This window comes from Orbicella faveolata, unplaced genomic scaffold, assembly GCF_042242905.1.
Source record: "Orbicella faveolata isolate gen_17 unplaced genomic scaffold, um_ofav_v1 contig_26, whole genome shotgun sequence".
NCBI classification, from domain to species: Eukaryota; Metazoa; Cnidaria; class Anthozoa; order Scleractinia; family Merulinidae; genus Orbicella; species Orbicella faveolata.
The window spans coordinates 5,017,114-5,040,000 of NW_028301554.1; the positions used below are offsets into that span (position 1 = coordinate 5,017,114).

Here is a 22,887-nt window from a genome sequence, read left to right on the forward strand (position 1 = left end):
TTATAAAACAGACAAGTAAAAAGTACAGTGACTTTTAATGATGGCGAAGACCTTATCATCGAATACTTTTGCCTATAAGTAGTTTATAAAAGTATTGTCATAAGTCTTCATCTTTACCATTTAACTAGTATCATTTCTTCGCGTGCAACCCTTAGCGAGACCTTGACGGCTGAAAATAATGACATTTTGCCCAGAACACCCTGCCCAGAACACCCTAAGCGAGACCAAAATCGGGTTATCTGAAGATCGGGAAGATTAATTTGCATGCCTGATGCGGGAAAATCAATAATTCAAGGGTTTTTTCAACTCAGAATGGAATAGATATCCATGTGTGAGCTCAAGAGTTAGCCCGTGAGCGCAAACAATAATTTCAGCGAAGAATATGACTTAGGATTGATGCGTTCGTATGCCGAGTGTGAAGTAAGTGTATAACAAACTGCAAGGTCAAGTTCTTGAGCTGCGATGCTTGAACAGGGTTTTAAGAGCAATCTAAACAACAAGATATGCCCAGTAAAAACTCGCATCTAACACCTCAATGCTTTAGAATCTAAATATCACGGCAGTTCATTCCCATATTTCGATCATACGAATAGAATTCAGGTGTTACGCTCGTGATACACTGTTATTTTAAAGATTATTACGAGGAATTTTGCGTTCAGTTACCTTAAATGGCCATAAATAATATTCAAAGACACTGTTAATGTCATTAACGTAGGAACAACGTTAATTAATTGATTCTATAATATCTAATTTCCTTAGATTTCTTCCTTCTCTCTTTGTTAAAACTGGTCTTTTGTCACGTTGATTGAACAACTTTTGTGACCAAAAACTAACAGATGCCAAAAATGTTATGCGTGATTTCATCAGGCCAAGAGTAGCTCTTAACCTTGGTAAAATTAGTTTTCAAAAAGAAAGTTGGACTTAAGCGATATTTGAGTCAGAATTCTAGCTAATTTGCCTCATTGCTAAATCTTGCGTGACATAGGTATGCAATGGCAACTCTTGATTAGCAACTGTCGCTTCAAATCCTTAAAACTCGTGTTGTGAACTAAGATAGGTCCAATCCTTATTTGTGTGAAATGGCAATAAAATTCATTTTATTCTATAACCAGGAGTGGAGTCTAAATTTGATGCTTATTTTAATGCAATTTTTGGGATTTGGGGCAAAAAACCAGGGGGGTGGTCTAACTCCCAAGGGAAAAATCGCAGAGCCGGCCCACTTTGTCTTTTAGACTTGTTTGGTGGTCCCTTCAATCTGGCAAAGTTTCATGAAAATTGGAGAGATGGCATGTATCACCCCTGCCTGGTCCTCTGGTAAACTCAGTCTTAATTAAGATAGCGAAATCTAATTAACAACACGAAGTTTTCAAAATTAAAAATAGAGAGCTTAAGATTAAAATTGACAGGTTGGAATTAAGATAGAACAAACTTAGGAAATTAAGAGTGAGATACTTAATTTGAAATTCTAAACTGGTGTTACGGATAGGAAGGGAAAATTATCCGGTGAATAGAAAGTAATAAAACTTCATTACTGAAAAATAGTTCAGCTGGCTAACTTCCGAGGAAACTAATAAAACTTTGTTACTGAAATGTAGTTCAGCTGGCTAGCTCCCGAGGAAACGGAAGGTAGATTTTAATAATGAAAAGAAACTCAAATGACCCGATAATGAACTATTTGTTTTCTAAATGAAAGTTAGTGAAACGGCGTTGCACATGTTCAGGTGTACAAAGAATCGGCAACGTACAAAGTAGAACAATAACTTAAGGTTTCTAGTTGTTAACTGGAAAGAGGCTACTGTTGGCTTTTCCATATTTTTCTGTTGGTCACAATATTTCTTGAAAGCGATTACATGCATTCTAAATCCTAACAATGAATAAACTGGTGAAAAAAACTGAGATCCACAAGTTCCCCATTACTAAACCAAATTACATCTTAAGGGCTCGGAAGCGAGCGATTTACAATATTTTCATAACAATACTCGGAGCGAACTTAAAATAACAATAATGCGGTCGCGGTAAAGAACGGTTGGGACTACTTCGCCCATTGTTCCGTAGCGCAGTGAATAGTCAGTAGTCAGTAGCAAGTACTCAAGATATAGTTTCTCCTCGGGAGGGTTATCCCTCCCCCTCCTATCCTTTATCGGTTATGTCAAAAACTCAGGCTCCCCAGATCTCGAGTTTGCTCATGCTCTTTAAGTCCCAATGTATCCCTGGTAGGGGTGGTGTCTACAAGTTCCCTGCCTTCAAAGCATCTTGTTCTCTACCCAAGATCACCCAAGATTTCTCATGTAAACGGTTCTCTGCTATTTAAAAACTACCAAACAATTTTTTTCTCATTTACAAAGGCTTTGAGTTTATTTAGAACCATCTGCTGATGATTTACGCGGCAGAAGCATGGCAGTAGAAGCTAGAGGTAGCTTAAAATAAACTATCATCGATTATAGTTAACGCAAACTTCTTTGCGCCGGTTGATCATGTAAATGACAGTTGATGATAGTTAGGGAGACCAATTATTTTTCTCGAAGTATCATTGACTAAGAGGCACCGCACGACCAGAGCACAGAGCTTTGACTTCATTTTTTAGTGTTTAAGTAGCTTCAAGTGCAAGTTCAGGTTTTCACAATTGTTTTAATTACAATAATTTGTCGTATTAAATAACAAACAAACAGCAAAACAAACAAACAAACAAACAAACAAACAAAAGAAGTCTGTAGTGGCCAAGGAAGCGGACGCTTTCGAGTTGGCAACCAAAACAGTGAAATCGGTTAAGTAGTAAGTTAGTTGAGTAGGTGATAAGGAATAACTTAATAAATAATACGTAACTAAATACAGGTGTAAATAAAGTAGCTAATGCGAGTGTTTACACTAGCAAGAACGGGCATTGTACAGAGGTCCTTTGAACTGATTAACAGACGTGCATTTCATATTAATAATAATTGAAGTTTTTTTTCTCTAAATTTACGGGGCATTTTCTCTTTTTAGCGTTGTTCTTTAATTTTGGCTTTTACCGACAGCCAAATCAGGAAAGCTCAGGGCAATGAAAGAGACTTTCACCAAAGCGAAACTAAGACCTTGATAAGGTTTAATTATAACTTGATGTTTTAGGACTCGAAACCAGATGACAATTAACTAGTTCACTTCTTCAGCGGCTCTGGAGGGTATGTTAGAAAGGAGGGCGCGTGATGCACCGCGGGCCTTCCAATTATCCATGCCCAGGCTTCCGAAGCGGGCTTCCAGGTAAATACATCAGTAATCTCTGAGAAGGAGAGACATTGACTGGTGTATTTTTTTCTAGTCCCATATTCAACTCCTTCGCCGCGCTTGTAAATAGTCAACTGGTGTGCTTCCTATCAGTTGGGATTCCCCAAGTTACTTCATTAACAATCACTGAGTTTAGGCAATTCTTTGAAAAGCCATTACATGTTGCAACACTTCTTACTTTTATTTTTCTACACAATTCATTGAATCACAAAGCGAAGATTAACTGTTTGGTTCTACGATGTCGTGGTTTTGTTGCGATAGAAATAAGGAAGAATTTCATCAATCAAATCATGCAAACTACATTTATCATTATTCCATGCATTTTTTCTTCCTTTTCATTGGCCGAGAACCCACAACGTGACCTGCAAATAACTCTCTACAAATAATGGTCTGCTCATGCGTAATACCGTCTAAATGTGTTTTGCTGTAAATAATATTCCACTCATGCGTAATTCTAACCAGGCTCTCGGGTGAAAAACTGGCAGATCGCTTCTGTGAGCTCCCAGAGATTGACTTAAATGTGAAAACCTACTTGGCGATCGAAAGATAAAATAATGTAGGCCATCTCCGAATTACCTTTAGTCTCTTTCTTAAAACGAGTCTTGGTGCCCATCCTTTCTTCTGAAAACGAGATTTCATTCACATGCAAAGTAAGCTCATTTTCATATGAATGGTTGTACACCAAGCCTCGTTTTGATGAAGAGGCTATTACTGAACTTGGTTATCGCAAATCATGATCCATCATGTTTTCCCCGTCGCACAATTGCTCCAAATGCTTCACATGACTGAAAATCCGAGCGATATTCCCTCAGATAATTGATCTGCTCGCCACTGACAAATCACGATATTTTGCTCAACCTCGGCCAACATTTGTTAATTATGTAGTGTTAGACACAAATGAAAATCTCTCGGGTCTTACGGAATATGGTAATGCAGAGTTACACAGCACCAAGAATTATCTTTTTTTTTTTACGTTGCACGGAGCTTTGACTTCAGTTTGTAGTGTTTAAATGGCTTCAAGTGCAAGTTCAGTTACTCACACTGTTTTCAATTACAAAAATTTGCTGCAGTAAAAAAAGAAACACAAACACAAACCAAAAAAGAGAAGTGTTTAGTGGCCAAAGAAGCAGACGCTTTCGATTTAGCGACCAAACCAGTAAAATTAGTCAAGTAGTAAGTTGGTAAAGTAGGTGATAAGGAATAACTTATAGATAATAAGTAACTAAATAGGAGTTTAAATAAAGTAGCTAATGCGAGTATTTACAGTATTCATGTCTCATTAGCAAAGAGGGACAGTGTACATTCTTTTTTGAATTGATGAAAAGGCATGTATTTAATCTCAATTGTAGTTTTTCCCCAAGATTTACGTGCATTTTCTTTTATTTTTTCTTTTATTTTGGCTTTTACCACCGGTTAAATCAAGAAAGCTCAGGACAATGAAAGGTACTTTTACTCAAGCGAAACTAAAACCTCCATAATTTTCAACAACTTGGTCTTGTAGGACTCGATAACTAGTTCACTTCATGGACTCGAGGGGATCATAGAAACGAGGGCGCGTCCTACACTCCGTGCCTTCATTCTATCTCTCTTCCCAGTCTTCTCAGACGTAATCTGCGTGACTATAGCAGATGCCCCATGTTTTTTTTTATTTGCTCTTTGCACCATCAGCTATTTTTCGAATCTACAAATTGTTTGACTGACAGAATTTGCAATATGTAACAATCACTCAGTTTAGGTAGTGATTTGAAAAACTCACACATTTTAGAACACTTTTCGCCACCATTTTACTATTAATAATTTGGGGACGGCATCATTTCTATGATTGCAATGAAGTTGCGATGATACGTTTGTATTTAATTTCGATCAACTTCTGCTTATCTCTGTTGCATATTGTAATATTCTTAATCCGTTTTATATTTCACTTTAGTTATTTGTTTGAGGGCCACTGATTTCTAGCGGAACTGTAATGTGTAGAATTAAGGTAAATAAAATTCATTGTTTTTATCACACACTGTGGTCATTATCTCTTTTCTCATTGGCTAAGAATCCACAGTTCACTCTGGAAGTCATTCACTCCCAGTATTTCATTACTAATATGATCTGCTCGCGCAAAGAGCAAATTAGCAAATGCATGCCGGGAAGGAATGCATGATTTTCAGGAGTTCGAGCCTGCCAGTAAATCTTGAAATTTTGTCTTGCAAATATGACAAAACCACAGAAAACACACAGAGGAAATGCGCGCAGGAACGCAAATTGCACATGGGGTAACGCGCGTTATCAAGGGTTCAAAATGCAGGGACGAATGCACAGAGTTAACGGACCAGGGGAGGCAATTAAGAAATATCACCACACCCAACCAAAGTGTAGAGGGCGTAATAACTTGGATTCACGACGAAACAAGCGAGGAAATGGGAAAGAAACGCAAAATATTGATACAGTGTAGCCCCCCCCCCCCCCACAAAAAAAGAAAACATGGGGTACGAAATGCTTTGAGGAATCTACAGTGGCAGCATTACCGATTAACGGACCAGGGAAGGCGGGATAGAAACCACAAGGGACCCGTCCAGAGGGATAAGAAGGAAAATTAAATTATACCATGCTATTCATTTACAGCTGCAAATTACATGACAAACCAGTTTTCCTTTAATACGATTTAATTAACAAAATACTGTTTAAATAGAAAACATAGACCCTAAACAGGTATGAAAGCCCCTTCTCCCGAAAATGTATCATGACTTACACCCTTCTCTTAACCTAACAATAATAAGAATACTAAAGTTTGTTAGGTTAGGATATACTGCAAGGAAACGACGGCAGATAAGCAAAACACCGATACAGTGTAACTCTCTCGACAATGCGGGAAAACAAGGCACAGAAAGTAGGAGAAAATGAAGAGTGGCGAAATTACGGGTTAACGGACCAGGGAAGGCATGGGAAGAGTCTCAGCGAAATCGCAATAAGCTTTACCACTTGAGTTTAGGACCAATCGTACAAAGAAACGCGCACGAGGAGCGGAAAATCTCGATACAGCGCAACCCACAGAAAAGAAAAAAAAACAGAAACAGGAGTACAAAATGCCGGTGAGGGATTGACAGTGACGTACTAACAGGTGAAAAGAACGTCAAAGTCACGTGACAGAGTGCCTCCGTATATACATACAGTAATATGAAAACACTCAAACTTTATCCGGTTTGTGCTTCACCAACATGACATGGTTAAGTCGACATAGTGCTTCACAAATTGCACTGCGCGGACAGTCTTGTGCTAAAGTGTATGTCAAGAAACCGTGTGTTCTGGAGTGTCAAGTTGCCGCGAGTTTTGATAAGTCGAGAGTGAAGCGGTCTGCATTGAAAGGTTTGTAAAGTCTATCAGGAGACAGTAAACTTTCTAGAGCAGTTCGTTTGTCGCAATGGTTAAGAATCCAAAGAAGCCGTTCCTAAAAAAAAAATAAAAATAATAAATGGTTCTTCTGGATGGTTCAATATGGTAATGTACATAGGCATGTCATACGGTCTGATCCACAAATTTTTAGAGAAAACACCTTCCTTGGTAAGCTTTCCTGATCCAAGTCAAATAATACTGAAAACCATCCAGTTATCTGATATAAAATACGTTTTTTGAATTTCCACAGGAGAAGTAGAGACACTCCTATTCCCTTCATGCGACAGACATTAGAGTCTTGGGCAGCAACCGAGAAGGAAATAGATGCATCAGTTTTTTTGAAAATGAGAAAACAATGGCCTCACCTTTTGTCTTTCGTCGTTACCCTAGATGTACGGTGGCAATTCAGCGGAATTTAATATTGGGAAAACACTGTCCATGTAAACCTGCCTGAAGAATCTCCGCATGTGCGCTCCGTCCCTCTAAACAAAACAACAAACCACCGATTGGATATGAGAACAATATTAATAAAGAAAAGCACAAATATCTGTACAGGTGCCGTAAAAGAGAACGTACAGAGTGAAATACTATTTAACAGAAGATAAACAGTAGTGTCTAACAAAAGAAATTGAATAAGTCAGAAAATAAATTGAGTACAACTCTTAGCGATATTGATTTGTAAGGATCCATTTCCTTCACTCAAGAAACATTTCCTCGTGGTTCTTAGTCACGTGTCGGGTTGTAGCGTGATAGATAGACGATAAATTAGCCACCAATTCTAAAATGAGGGACTCTATCACAAAAAGGCGGGCAAACTGCAGCATTTTTGCGGCATTACTTACTCGTTGTTGAGATCGCTTCAGCTCTCGATTGTTCTTCTCGTCCCAGCAGCGCTGTAAAAATTAAAGTTATGGTAATGTTTTTTGCAACTTTTCAAAGCTTCATATGAAGCCACAGTTATATTTCAATATTTATAAAATACATGCATCGTTTGGAAAACACGATTTTAAAGTTTGAGACTTATAGGGCGGAAAATTGTCAATTTTGCCAGCCCTCAAAGTTGTGCCCTTACAGATGGTCAGGGGAATGATTCGAATTAAGCCAATATGTTGTATTAGTAGAATTTCTACCAGTGTACTAATGCAAATGCTGCAATCTGATTGGATGAGCTACTCCTATACTATCATCCATTAGAATGCAGGGCTGGAGGGTCGTCTGTAAAATAGTGACGTTTTCTCGTTTTTGGCAGGGTCTTTTTCCGAATATCCTGTCACAAAATCATATTTCATAAACTGTAGCTTTCTACTATCCTTTTAATCTTGTACTTTTTCTCCAAATGCTTGCTTCCTTTGGGATTGTTAATGTGTGCTCACGTGATAGTCACGCGCGTACCTTCAGAGCATCCATGACGTCACTGGTATAAAGAATTTTGGAAAATGTAGATATCACAGGATCCACGATAAAGCCTGAAACACGAAATACAATTATTGCTCAGTAAAATGAGAGTTGAAATTAAGTTAATGCTTACTTTTAACTTAGTATAGTAATGTTTCTATTAAAGACTTCTACAATCTCGTATTAAATATTAATACCAATGCTTCCCTCATGGAAAGAACATGAAAGAAGCCAGAAACACGAGCAAGAGGTTTCGTTATTGCGCATGTACCAAACAGTCCAAAAATTACCTTCAACTTGTGAGTCGCGCCCTTCGCCCATTACAACCTCGGTCAGCAGTTGGTGGTACAAAGAAATGAATTGAGCGTACATGTGACATGTTAATAAAGTGTCCGGTAACATGCTGCAAAGAGATACAAAATAACAACTTATGAAATATTGTCACTGCTCAATGACAACAAATAGAGGAGAATAAAATAAAAATTAGGGCATTGAGATCAAAACTTGGATTCTCATTCTTGCATAGAACTTTAAGTCAAACATTAAGAGATATCATAAAACAAAGACAACTACTGTATACGATTGTAAATTGTGGAACCGATGAACCGGAAGTGAACCAACGTGACAAGCACCATCCTTGACAAACGTCATGTAAGCGAAACCATGATTGGTTGAAATTTGCATCTGAGTGATTGATAATCTTACTAGTTATAAATAATCAAATGCTGAAGAGTTTTTAAAGCTAATCGTTCAGCTCCTTTGAAAGTCAACAAAGTCAAGGAAAACAGTGTTTCATAACCTGTTGATTGGTAGGTCTAAATAAGATGCGGCGTCAGATATTAGTTATTTTATCGAAAAGACATGTACGGATCTCATCATAAGTAAATATCAGTCGCATCAAATGATGTTAGTTTAACAAGAAAAACGGATACATACAAAATGATGGGATTTACTCATATATTTCTCTTTTTTGATGGGAAATCAGCTTCACTGTCAGCCCTGGCTGGCGATTAGAACGAACAACTTGCTGGAAACGGCTACTGCTTGCTAAGAAGAAAAAACAACAAACAGAAACGATGTCAGAACATGAAAGAAAAAATAACACAGGACAAAACAAAAACAATAAAGAAATAAAACCAACACAAGAATTTATCGGTTTTTTTCCCAAGTTCCATTCAGGTCGAGGGAACTTTGCTTCCCTTGCAAAACAAGACGTGTTCCCATTTATGTAACAAGTCCATTTCTTAACGACCAAAGCTTGTTCACAAGCACGAGAAATACAAATACTGAGAATTTCAAACCCAAGCAGATATATCATATTTCTATGGCTGTCCTTTTGCAGGCATTTCGAAATGTACGTTTGGACTGTTGTGACTGGACCTAATGTTGATTAATATTTATTTTAGAGTCAAATAAGAACTCTCAGCTCTTATTCTTTCATATAAAAAACTGTTAGTAGAAGCCTCGTCCGCAGTTTTTCATCCTTTTTATTTGGTGTTCCTGTTCAACTGCAATTTAGTAAAACAGGATCCAGTTTACGTCACTTAAAGAATATGGACCTTTTTCGCTTGGGCGGTTTGTTTTGCCATTACAAACCACGTGATATTATCAAGAGAATTGTTCTTTAATTCATCTAAAAATTATTTATTTATACGCACGCGACTATTTGAAAATTTGAATGGAAGAATTCTCAAGAGTATCATCACATGGTCTGAAATGGGGCACCGCCCAGTCGAAAAAGCTCTATTGACAAGAGGGTGATTGGTTACCTTTTAAACTGATGGAGGGGTCCAAGTCCACACCAGTATCAAATGGAGTTCCTCCATTAAGTAGAATCTCAGATGTTCTGTCAAAGAACAAGCAAACGGTGTTTCGTCACACATAGCTAAACTTTTCCGACCAAGCCTCGTTTTATATGATGCAGAATATGTGCCAACTGGACACACTACAGGCAAGCGCACTATCGGAGGGGGAGGGGGGAGGGGGAGGGGGAGGGGGAGGGGGAGGGGGAGAAGGAGAGAAATGTTCTTAGACCCACTCGTAAAATTTACGATATTTCTTACCCAATCTGAGAATAGCACGAGCACTCGAAAGCACTCCGAAAGTTATCGCGCCAATATGTCGCCAGCTGTTGCTTCGAAACTTCGAGACAAAAACTGCGGGCTTAATTTGGCCTGAGAAGCTGGAATTCGCCAATGCTAAATGGCATTCGCTATCATAACTGCATGTTATAATGGTGCGTTTCACTTTCATTTAACAGGGGTTTATACTCCATCGTCTACATGTTAAATAATAACTAATTTTATATATTTTTAATCGCCTTACTTGTTAGGTACTGGCGCTCCATTTTCTTCAAACAGTCTCACCACACACCAGCCACATGATACTTCACTTTTCTCGCCGGTGGACTACAAGAAAAAAAAAAAAAAAAAAGACAGGGAGGTTAAACAAAGACTACTGTTTAATCTATAAATCATGGAAAACTTGACGTTCAAGAGCAGTTTAACGACGTGTATGGATCAGCGTAAAGTAAGGACGAAAAATCCTGGCTGTACTTGTGAATAGGAGGGTCCAAAGGCAGTACATGGTACAAAACAATATACCAACATAAACAGGCGATACTAAAAAGAAACGAAATTGAAACAAGAAAGTTCAAGATTGAGGAATGTTACGACGGACTGTAAAAGGGTCTTCCACATAGATTCAATTCAGCATCCATGACATTATTTCTTTAGACCACGGGTAATTTTAAATACTACAGTTGACGTCCGCGGTGACGCAAATCTCGCGCTAACTAGAATCAAAATTGGGTTTACCTGGACCTGCTTCTAAAAATTAACGGCAATTTTACCTTGGATAACTCGAACTTCTGGCTAAGTCGACGTAATTGTTTTCTCCTCAGGTCATTTTCTTTATAAGTTTACCTTCGATAACTTGAACCTTATTTGTGAAAGTCAACGAGAATGACCCAAAGCTCCCCAGAGTAAAGGACAGAATATGATTGGCTGTAAAAGGCTAGGGAGTATTAACGGACTACTTTTGAAAGAACAGTACATCGCTGCAAGTCTTTTCTACAGTAGCCCACCATAGAATTCTTCTACTGCTTTGTTTTGCGTAGTTTATTCCCTTCAGATCTGTTATTAATTTCTAAGTACGAAAAGTATCGTTCACGAGCTGCTCCTATTTTATAATAAGCCTGATTGAAACGCCTGACGTTTTCTATCCTAATTTTCTGTCATTTAGTTTTCGCCAAGTATATTCGAACTATGACATTAAAAGCTTGCCGTCCCGTGAATGAACGAGAAAACTGAGGAAAACCAAAACTACTGAGAAAATTCAGGTTTAAAGTAGAATGGTATACATGTAGTAAAAGCAAAGTGGCACTATGATTGGCCAAGATTTGACATCACTTAACATTGTGAAAGTCAAAGCAACCAGACTTGTCAGATTGGAAGTTTCTCCTCAAAATATTACATTTTACGCAAAAACTCCCAGGCGCACAACTCGGTCAACGCCCATCCAGAAATGTAGGCAAGAAAACAGTACTTACCGTTCTTCTGTAAAGCGTGTTCAACTCAAAAAGAATAACTAGGAGAAAGAAACGAAGATCAGTAAAACCATGATGTCGACTTACACATTTAGCCTCATAATTGTCTCGTAAAGTCTCGCTGGACCATTACTTATAAGTCTGATATCTCCTCTAAACGGTTCTATTTGGTTAAAACTACAGAAGCAGTCTCAGTCAGTATCCTACGTTTTCTTCTCCCCGACCCGACAGGGTGCAACATCTTATTGATCCTTATTCAGGGCGGCGTGTTTTTTCTTATGCAGACCGCAACACAAACACCCACTCGTCAATGAAACCATTAATACAATGCCACACTGCAATGCGGCAAAATTCACCGCCGTTGAGCTGACTAAAAAAATGAGGTTTTTTGGCGAAAACAATATAAACAGTACAACGGCACTCACCTAGAGAATCGTCACTAGAATTTATACGAGCCAGGCACTCTGAATCAAACACACTGGTGGCACACTACAAAGACAAAAACAACATGCTATGCCATCAGGTGTTTCTTAAAACTTAATTTACTCATTGTTACAATACAGTCAAACCTCTCCACACGGAACTGACCATAGTGCAGAGCTTTATATCAATTATTGGAAAAAGAGATGTAACCCTATCTTTGACTCGTAGGGCAAGGTAAGACTCAAGTTTTGCCACTAATGTAGCTATCATATTAAACTGACTTAAATAGTATTTTGCATTTCCTAACATTTTAACCGGACATTCTCTCTTCTGAAGCATAAAAGTCAGCTTAATGATAAAGCAACGCCACATGTACTCTGTAATGGTTTTTAGAAGACACAGTGACCGAGTTCTTCTTTAGCTTAGAGGACTGGATGCTGAGTCACAAGACGTTCACTCAAATGCAAGCTTTTGAGTATCCTTTATTTCTTCAAGCAGTTTTTAACTATTTTTCTTGATAATTATCAGCAACATGCAAAGAAAGTAGTATCCGATAGCCCGCGGCTAGTGGATTTTGCAGTACATACATACATACATACATACATACATACATACATACTTTATTGGCTCGTCCCCACGGGGCTTTTCAGAGTCAATTTTACATCACAAAATTAAAAACTAAGTACATGACAATAATAAAAGAAGATAAAGGTTACTAAAATTAAATAAAGCAGTCATTAAGAGCAGCTTCGCCTAAATATCAACTAGACTTGGAAATAGCGAAAAAATTGAATTTCTTCAAACTCGCCCAGAATGAAGCCCTACGGGCACTAGTTACAAAAATATCGTTTTAAGTTCGATAAATCAAAAATTATTTTTTTCCGCAATTTTTTCGTTTCAATGCCCCAAATCGGCCAGAATCCATCGAAAATGAGCGGCATATTCAGAGGCTCGTAAACTCAAAAGTAAAAATCTTCATTACAAACTGATTGCACGTCGTATTTGTGCTTCCTTTTTTGTCTATTTAGAGCTAAATAGATCGTGATTTGATTAGAACTTAAATATTTAACGAATTTTCTAAATTAACGACCCAAGACAGCTTTACAAGAGGTCTACATTTAGCCTATTTTCAAATGCTAAAAAGGCGTTCTGGTACACGGCTTTTCCCAAAACGACTAGTTTGGTGTGAAAGAGCATTCGTTCTTCTTCAAATTAGTGAAATAAAATTTTTGGGTAAATAAAATCGCGAGCGCTGAGATAGCGAACTAAATGCAGCACTTCTTCCTGAAAACGTGACCTTTGACCCGAGCGTAACGAAACCGATTACTGCAAGAAAACCCGGAAGAAAAGCAAACGCTTCGTTATTTTGAAACAATTTCTAGTGATATCTCTCCGAAACCATGATTGTAAGAAACTATTTCCAGATATGAAATCTTACAGGGTCAAAAAAGGAGCTAAAGGGCGCATTTTGACACAATAACTTTGTTTGCTGAGAATTGAAGTCAATGACGGTTAACGAATTCCAGTGAAATTTGCAAACTTGAAGTATGTTAGCCGATACTTACCTGAATATTTATATTAATAGAAGAGTCGTCTTCTTGGATTAACCTTCAAAAGAAGCAGGATCCAGATTTGAAAACCTCTAAAAGAAGAAATGTTTAATGTTCCGTGACCTGCCCGCTGCTATAAATTAGCTTAAATTCCATGCACATGCCGACCGCATGTTTGTCGTAAAACCAACTGAACTCCACTGACAGTTTCCATGGGCAACCCCAAAATAAACAATCCCCAAAAATGTAAAGTGAAATTGGCTGTCTTCATGAACAGTTAGAAGCTAGAGTCAAGTTCCATTACCTTTTAAAAGTGCTTGAATTTATTTGTTTGCGTCGACTTTGTCCACTACTCTCACGTTCGAATGCCGCGAATCGGTCACGCCAAAACAGTGCAGACCATGCAGACTGCAGACGACACTGCGGTCAAACGTCGGGCATGCGCAAGTTGGTACATTTTTTGGCAGCCGCGCGCCAATTTCCCGCGCAAAAATTTAGAGGAAAACATGGGAAACAACCGGTGTCACGCAAAATTTACGAAGAAAAATTGAAAAGTTCATAGAAATCTGTAAAAGGAAAAGAAAGCAGGTAAAAGGAAAACTTAAGACTTTTCAGACACAAAGTTTATTAAGTTACCGGTATTCTGTTGATTTACCATTTTGTTTTGAGCTTTACCAAAAAAGTTTATAAGTCTTAAAACCCGTGTCATGCTACGAGCCGACGGCGTAGTATATTTTTATTTGTTTTTATTAATCACACGATGCGTGACGCAGGAAACGGACGACAAACGATGTGTAAAAGAAGGAAAAATGGGAGAAGAAGAAGACAATTGCAGTGATTCGGCTTCGCTCAGACGAGCTGGAAAAATTTTGGCAAGGACTGAGGGATTCCATCCGGATCCTTGATTTGTCTGAAGCACAGGAACGTGATGAATCGAAACGACAAACGATGTTCATGTCCATCGTCATGGGGGCATAGCTGGCCAAAATACCGATCCCAAACCGACTGTACCTGGTCTTTGACCAGGTGGGAAAATCATTTCTAAACTACAAACCTGGGAAAAACAGGTGCACTAAATGCAAAGTCGAGGCGGACAAAAAATTCAAGGAGCACGGAAAATACATACCACGGAAAAGAAAGACCTGCGACAAGCAGAAGGTAGAACAATTTTTAACTCTCAAGTCATTTCTGTTAGCTCTCGTTGTACCGGCTAAAACATAAACAAATATATAAGTAACGAGGAAAATGTCATTTATAGGATACCGATGACCCACGAAAAGAACAGTGTCATGAAAATATTTTGGCCGCCTAGTTGCTCCATTGCTCGCACATGCGCAGACGTTTGACCGCTGTGTTACTGCAGACACTTGTTTGGGCTTTTCATTGTGACTCCTTTTTTTGGGTATAGTTACAAAATAGTGTTAAATATATCTGAAAGTCTGTCATTTATCCACAGGCTGCACAAACGCAGAATTGACTTTTGATTCAATAGACAAACGCGTACAAGACTTTGTATGGGAAACTTACTCAGTCTGCACGGTCTGCAGTGTTTTGGCGTGACCGATACTACGCAGTATTCGAACGTGACAGTAACTACTGAGTGAACAAAGTAGAATCAAGCACTTTTAAAAGGTAATGGAACTTGACTCTAGCTTCTAACTGTTCATGAAGACAGCCAATTTCACTTTACATTTTTGGGATTGTTTATTTTGGGGTTGCCCATGGAAACTGTCAGTGGAGTTCAGTTGGTTTTACGACAAACATGCGGTCGGCATGTGCATGGAATTTAAGCTAATTTATAGCAGCGGGCAGGTCACGGAACATTAAACATTTCTTCTTTTAGAGGTTTTCAAATCTGGATCCTGCTTCTTTTGAAGGTTAATCCAAGAAGACGACTCTTCTATTAATATAAATATTCAGGTAAGTATCGGCTAACATACTTCAAGTTTGCAAATTTCACTGGAATTCGTTAACCGTCATTGACTTCAATTCTCAGCAAACAAAGTTATTGTGTCAAAATGCGCCCTTTAGCTCCTTTTTTGACCCTGTAAGATTTCATATCTGGAAATAGTTTCTTGCAATCATGGTTTCGGAGAGATATCACTAGAAATTGTTTCAAAATAACGAAGCGTTTGCTTTTCTTCCGGGTTTTCTTGCAGTAATCGGTTTCGTTACGCTCGGGTCAAAGGTCACGTTTTCAGGAAGAAGTGCTGCATTTAGTTCGCTATCTCAGCGCTCGCGATTTTATTTACCCAAAAATTTTATTTCACTAATTTGAAGAAGAACGAATGCTCTTTCACACCAAACTAGTCGTTTTGGGAAAAGCCGTGTACCAGAACGCCTTTTTAGCATTTGAAAATAGGCTAAATGTAGCCCTCTTGTAAAGCTGTCTTGGGTCGTTAATTTAGAAAATTCGTTAAATATTTAAGTTCTAATCAAATCACGATCTATTTAGCTCTAAATAGACAAAAAAGGAAGTACAAATACGACGTGCAATCAGTTTGTAATGAAGATTTTTACTTTTGAGTTTACGAGCCTCTGAATATGCCGCTCATTTTCGATGGATTCTGGCCGATTTGGGGCATCGAAACGAAAAAATTGCGGAAAAAAATAATTTTTGATTTATCGAACTTAAAACGATATTTTTGTAACTAGTGCCCGTAGGGCTTCATTCTGGGCGAGTTTGAAGAAATTCAATTTTTTCGCTATTTCCAAGTCTAGTTGATATTTAGGCGAAGCTGCTCTTAAGAAGCTTTTGCCTGAGTAAACGCTTGAAATCGTCACAGATGGGCTAAGTTTGAGCGCAGGCTGCAACTCATTCCACAGAGAAGTCGCTCTATATTAAAAGGTTCTTTGGCCTCTAGCAGTGCGGAAGAGTGTTATGTTCAAAAGTTGAGAGTTTCTGGTATTCCTTGTCGAGACGGCGGATCTTCTGACGAGCTTAGATGTCAAATACTCCGGAGCACAACTCGTCATGCACTTAAAAACCAGAACAGCAAAACGGAAAAAGTTGTTGCCTGATTGGTAGGCAGCGCAAGTCTTGTAGCAAAAGAGTTATGTGATCGAATTTTTTAGCGCCGCACAAAATGCGACAAGCAAAATTCTGTACTGCTTGGAGCTTGTCCAGATTAGCTTGAGTAGTATTGCTCCAAACAGAAGAGCAGTAGAATAATTTACTAAACACTAGGGCATTTATAATAATAATAAAGGCGCTTTTATCAAAAATATGCTTAACGCGGTTAATTTGGCCTAATCGTGACATGCATGAGGATACAGTATGCTCGTTATATGTTAAATTAGAGTCCAGTGTGACGCCAAGGTCTCTTGCAGCGTTAACGGGCTCGAGTTCCTTCCCCAATAGAAATAGCCTAAAGTCGCTAACCTTAACAGTCATTTACCGGCTGTCGAATATCACCAGTTTTGTTTATCTGGGTTGAGTAAAAGCTGATTATCAAAGCACCTATTCCGAAACTTAACAAGTCCTTATTCATCTTCGTGCTGATCGTGGAGTTGAAATGACATGAGTAGGTTGGTATCGTCGACGTAACACTGCGATGAACAATTTTTTGGTACAGAAGGGAGGTCATTAACATAGATGTTAAAGAGTAATGGGCCAAGGATGTTCCCTTGTGGAACGCCAGAGCTAACAGGTAGTTTGATCGACAGAGTTGTATTTATTCGCACAAACTGGTATCGAGAGGTTAAGTAACTTCCGAACCATTCTATCGCAGGTCTGGACGCACCAATGTCCTGTAACTTAGTGAGAAGTATTTGATGGTCAATACTGTCAAAAGCTTTGCTTAGATCAAGAAGGACAACTGCAGTTAGTTTCTTTTTGTCAATGGCATTTAGGATTTCGTCAGTTGTTTGAATGACAGATGTTTCCGTTGAATGCCACTGTTTATTTCCGCTTTGTTAGGATGATAAACGGCCTCTCGAGAGTAGATATGACGTAAGCTGATTGTGAGCGACACGCTCACAGACTTTAGAGAGGACAGGGAGTAGTGAAATTGGTCTATTATTGTTTGGAATGTCGTGGTCTCCAAACTTGGGTATCGAGGTCACTTCAGCTGTTTTCCAGGCCAAAGGGAAGGTGTCAAACTCAAAGGTAGCGTTAATAATAGACATTAATGATGGCAAGATAGCAGGTAAACGATTTTTGATCACACGGATTGGAATTTTATCAACCCCAGGGGCTTTATCACTCGCCATTGATGTGACTATTTTTTGTACTTGTTTGCACTTCACTGCGTTGAGAGTGAACTGCTCTGACAATAGGTAGATTCTCGGAATAAATAAACATTGATTAAGAGTATAACTCGATTCCTCTGCCAATTTAGCAATTCTATTGATGGTACTCTTTCCCACGCAGGAAAAGAAATTATCTTTGGAATAATTAATTCGAGCGAGCGGAGTACTTTTCGGGAATATTTTTGATGACATTCCAATTACAGATGTGCCTTAAGAGATTATATTCGTAAGAAACTTTTAGGGTCCAGTGAGAATGACAAAGTTAGTTTTCTTTGCATGCCGTTATACCGTTTCCTACGATTTCAAGGAAAATGAGAACACAAGCAATGGAAAGGTAAACACTTCTAAGGACGTTCGACATTTGTGAACTTCCAGTATCACTTAACATCCATAGAGAACTCAGCTCATAGATTTTAAACAAGTAGTGTATAACAATTATTCACCTGTTTGTTGACGGGATCCCAAGTTATGTCTCGAAAAGCTACATTAGACTGACTTAGTTTCGGCATCACCCAAGAGCTAGTTTGCCAGTTTTCTATAAACAGAAATAAACAATAAGTCAGTCATGCAGCATTAGACAAAGTAAGAAACTACGGAATTTAAATATGGAAAAGGAAATACCACGTGGTAAATATCCCCTGGAATATAAGTCGAATAAGAGTTCCCCCACCCTCTAAAATACCGCCCCCACTCTATGACAGTTTCATGGAGAAATCAAAATTTTCTTTGCAGCGCTTTCATTTATTTTTTCAGCTACAAGAACGATAAACAACGAACAGAATATCTGCTAATCAAGAGCAAGAATTACATTTCTAAAGTGGAGCTGAAATAGAGAGCAACTTGCCTTCTTTCGCCATTATTCCAAGCGCAGTTGAGCCGGCGAAATCCACTGGGCATCGCGCCCATGGCTTTAAGCACATCTGTGGTGCCTGTCTGAGAAGATAAAATTATCATACTTGCTTACAACAGGTTTGTTTTCCAACAGACAGTCAAGTAACAGATGATCAAACCGGTTTTGATATAACGCGAACTGAAAACCAATAACATAACAGGTTTTTATTTTTCCAACAACTTTGACGGCAGTTCTTCACAACAGAAATTGGCATATAGAGATAAAATTTACTACAATCAAAATTGACATTTCTTTCAAAAGTTCGTTCACAAAAGAAACGGTCGCGACCTTACTTTGTTTTGTGTCTGTTTTCACAGCTGCTTTCGATGTAAATTAAATTCTGTCTACTCTTCTTGCAATAATCTCACAATATGGTTATTTGGATAAAAATCGATTTTTGTTTGCAGCATTTAGCACAAAATCCGTTTAAAATCCTTAACAACGCTTAAATACAATGCCAAAGTGGCAATCGACAAAGAGTTTTGCAAATGCAGATTTTACGCTTTGCAAAAAAATTATTTCATTCTGATTTGAATTTAAAAGAAAACGTCTCAGTCGCTGATATTTTATTTGTCGTTTGATACAGGTGTAAATATCGCTGTAGAAAAACAAAATGCAATACACCATAGCAAAAATAAAGTTGTTTAAATTCATGACTAGACTAAGAAAACAGATTATTTAAAATAAAATAAACTGTCTCTGATCGTTTACATTGGCTCTCGTAAGTTGTATTTAATGGCCAGCGCAAAGCGATAGTGGTGATTTGTTTTCAGTTTAACGAGAGGAATTATTTTGATGTTTCACTTCGATAGGGCTAGCTTTAACTTAGTTTAAGGTAGTACACGTTTGAAAATTTAGGAATACCGATTTTTCAGTTCTCAAATATCGCTTTCATAGCCACTGAAAGTAGCGAACATCACATAAATACAAATTTTGGTTTCAAAGCAAGTTGAACTCCAGTAATTTTTTCGCCAACAAAATGTGGATCTTCTCGCTTCCCAGCATTTTGACAAACATATATTCTTTCGTTTTAGTACGAGGCTCAAGCTACAGACGGGCTTTATTCGGAAAAAGTGCAATAAAATTTGAACCAATCATTAACATAATTGAAAAGAAAAGAGCAGTTTTTATGACATCTGCGAGGAAAGCAACATAAGATTTGGGACAAAAACTGAGAGGCAAACAACGACAGCCCTGCTGTCCCGTTACATAAAAGATTTGTACCCAGTTGATGTCAAAGCGTCAATAGCCGTTGAGAAAAGCCGACTAAATTCACTCCCAAACTTGCAGTTCATAGTGTAATAAAATACGGTAGCTTCTTAAGAGTAAGGTTTTCCTCAGACTAAACCCAAATAAATAAATTTTAAAAAAGTTGAAAATACCTCTTCGAATGTATTAATTGTAGCGCAATAAGCCATTTTCCGTTTGCCAGTGATCAGCTGCGGAAAGTGGAAGCCAGAAATGATAACCAGAAATACAGGAAAGAAAAAATACCGTTGTGTTTTGAAAGTAAGCGGTCGATAATATTACGTCACAATTGAACAGCTCGCGCACATAATGAGCGCGCGCTCCAAATCCAGTGTGCACATAAACAACGTCCGAGTAACATGCACGGTGTCCTCAAAACACATCATCTGAACTAGTAAGAGAGTCTCAGGTTCGACACCTAGCTGGAGAAGTTGGAGTTCTTCTTTATTATTATTATTATTTTTTTCTGAGCACGCATGTGTCAAAGACGGACTGAAAATCATCTTCTGATATCCTCCTTTGTCCTCGGAAAAAAAAAGTCATTTAACTTTTTCTGCTAAAATAATTAAAGCCACGAGAACTACGTCATTAGAAAGATCTTTTTCCATTTTCTTCGGTTTACATAGTCAGGCTACACGAACAGTTCAAGCAAACTCGCCCCACTTTGTCATCCAATGAGAAAAAGAATCGTGACTCGCTCGTTCGCACACTTTTTCGTGCGCTACTCTCCAGCTATATCCATTCGCTTCAAGGTTTGATTAATTCACTGGATTCATATATGTGCCCTTTCTGATGGATCAGAGTGAGACTGACAGACAGAAACAGACAGGCAGACAGGCAGACAGACAGACAGACAGGTTGGATTGCCACAAAATACATTCGTATAAACAACTACCATACCTCTTGAGTAGAATCTCTTGAAAGAGTTTTCCAAAGAGTTTTTTCCGCTGAACACCCAGGAAAAAAAAAAACGAATTAAATTTTCCCGTCTTGTGCGAATAGCACCTTGGGTATCTTTACAAGGCGTAATGCGACCTAAAGGATGATTACAATATGATCGCCACGATCACTACATAAGATAAGATCAAACAACCACGAGTGCATTGTGGGATATTTATTATAATTGCAACGATAGCTACAATCTTTGAGGAATCGTTGCCATGTTATCGCAACGATAGCTGAACCTTTTTTTCGGCGATCTCAACGATCAAAGCGGTAGTTGCGCTCCAATGGAAACCTGACAATCACAAACCGTTCCACAAAATCTACAAAAATAATTAAGAGTGCAGTGAAGGTAATGCTTTGATAACTGAGTTTCTTGACGAGTGGATTTGTTACTTTTAAAAGAACTGAGCTAACCTTCTTTGCCTTGGAAGCTCGTGAACTTTGTCTGCTGTCTCTGCAGAGAAAATAGAAACAAAATAAAGCAAACTAAGTATTTAATCGTACATCTTCACTTAGGCAGTTGCTTGGTGATTAAAAAACCACATCTTAAAAGGGATTGCTTATTTCTCAGCTACCAGACCAACGCTGTCTATTGATAACTGCACACAAACTGAACAAATAAACTAGAACATGTCTCTTTTGTAGACCACAAGAGGATTTCTAACAATTACGCTGTTTGCATCCGGAGCCAAGCGCGGGAAAACACGCGCTTGCCAAGTGAAGGTTGTTCCTGATTGGTTAGAAAAGTACAGCTTGACTGCCGTGAATGGTTACAGTGCGAGGCTTGAATTGAGTTCGGCGAACAAATCACCCAAGCAAGACACACAAACAATCCGCCAACAGACAATCAGCTAAAACCGTTCTTAACATTCTTCAAAGTGCTCCTGCTACCGCATCAAGCAAATACCTTCCTTTACTACAGTGGAATCTTCTCCGTCAGTCTTCTCTGGTGAGGTTTCTTCACTGCTTTCCTCGATAATCTAATCAAAATGAAATGTTATTAAACACAAGTCAACCATTACGATCCACAGATAGTAAGCAAAAAACTGTCGCAAAGGTTAACCAATAGTATTTTTGGCTATCACCATCTTAAAGTATGTCACCACTAACTCGCTTAGTCTATCTACTATTCTTCATGTGGATCGCCGACATATTACGTACTGTCACCTTTTACAATCGCCAAAGTACTTGAGTTCAAAAACAATGGACACGTTTACATCATGATAACACAAACCAACTTTAAACTTTCCAGTATTAACCTTAAGAAGAGTTTTCGGTACAACGCCTTGTTTCCCGGCTGCGTTTTCAGCTTCCCGCCAGCCATCCTCACTAAAATTTACAACAAAAATAAGAGCGATTTACAAGTTAAAATACTTCAACAAAAAAAAAGGTTCAACATTCAAGGTACAGTAACATCGCTTAATTCTAGTTTGGTCCTAACTAGTTTCCTTTACGGCCTAAACAAAACCCAGTCGTTTAAACACAGACCACACATCGCTCGTTCATCGTAAACAAAACATCCTGCTGCCAAGACTACGAAACAAACGTAAACTACGTCATCCTCAACGATCAACGCGCGAGCATTTCTAAACTGTCCAATCACGTGTGATCTAGGCACGCACCTTTTCAAGTGGCGGGAAAAATCACTTCAAATCACAATGTTTTGAAAAACACGAGTTCTTTTTGAGGTGGAGTGGGACGACGAACTTCTGAAATGTTTCAGAGGTTCTCTTGGCCTAATCAAGTTCCCTCAGAAGGCCTAAGTTAAAATTCCTTTAGTTACAAAAAAAAGCATAATTTTGACATCGATTAGGGTTGAAATGTTTGCTTGGCGGAAGATGAAGTCTGAAGGCAAAGATAGTAGTTCTATTGCAATGCAAAATCAATTCTTTGTCAAAGCTTATTACAAAAAAAGCATAATTTTGACATCGATTAGGGTTGAAATGTTTGCTTGGCGGAAGATGAAGTCTGAAGGCAAAGATAGTAGTTCTATT

The 22,887-nt window shown here is 38.4% G+C and overlaps 1 pseudogene across 1 annotated transcript in view; it reads right to left on the minus strand.

Annotated features, from left to right (window-relative positions):
• Positions 1 to 5,881: 5,881 nt before the first annotated feature.
• The window catches only part of LOC110045348 (nephrocystin-1-like), a 28,761-nt pseudogene continuing 11,755 nt past the window's right edge, over positions 5,882 to 22,887 (minus strand). Inside the window, exons 9-24 of the transcript XR_016209211.1 lie at positions 22,153 to 22,222; positions 21,801 to 21,873; positions 21,315 to 21,347; positions 20,849 to 20,901; positions 18,653 to 18,741; positions 18,252 to 18,343; positions 12,010 to 12,073; positions 11,588 to 11,625; positions 10,363 to 10,445; positions 9,807 to 9,883; positions 8,991 to 9,084; positions 8,328 to 8,440; positions 8,035 to 8,108; positions 7,485 to 7,535; positions 7,008 to 7,124; positions 5,882 to 6,697 (exon numbers count right to left, since the gene is read on the minus strand). The product of XR_016209211.1 is annotated as a nephrocystin-1-like (transcript). The remainder of the gene's footprint in view (positions 6,698 to 7,007; positions 7,125 to 7,484; positions 7,536 to 8,034; positions 8,109 to 8,327; positions 8,441 to 8,990; positions 9,085 to 9,806; positions 9,884 to 10,362; positions 10,446 to 11,587; positions 11,626 to 12,009; positions 12,074 to 18,251; positions 18,344 to 18,652; positions 18,742 to 20,848; positions 20,902 to 21,314; positions 21,348 to 21,800; positions 21,874 to 22,152; positions 22,223 to 22,887) is intronic.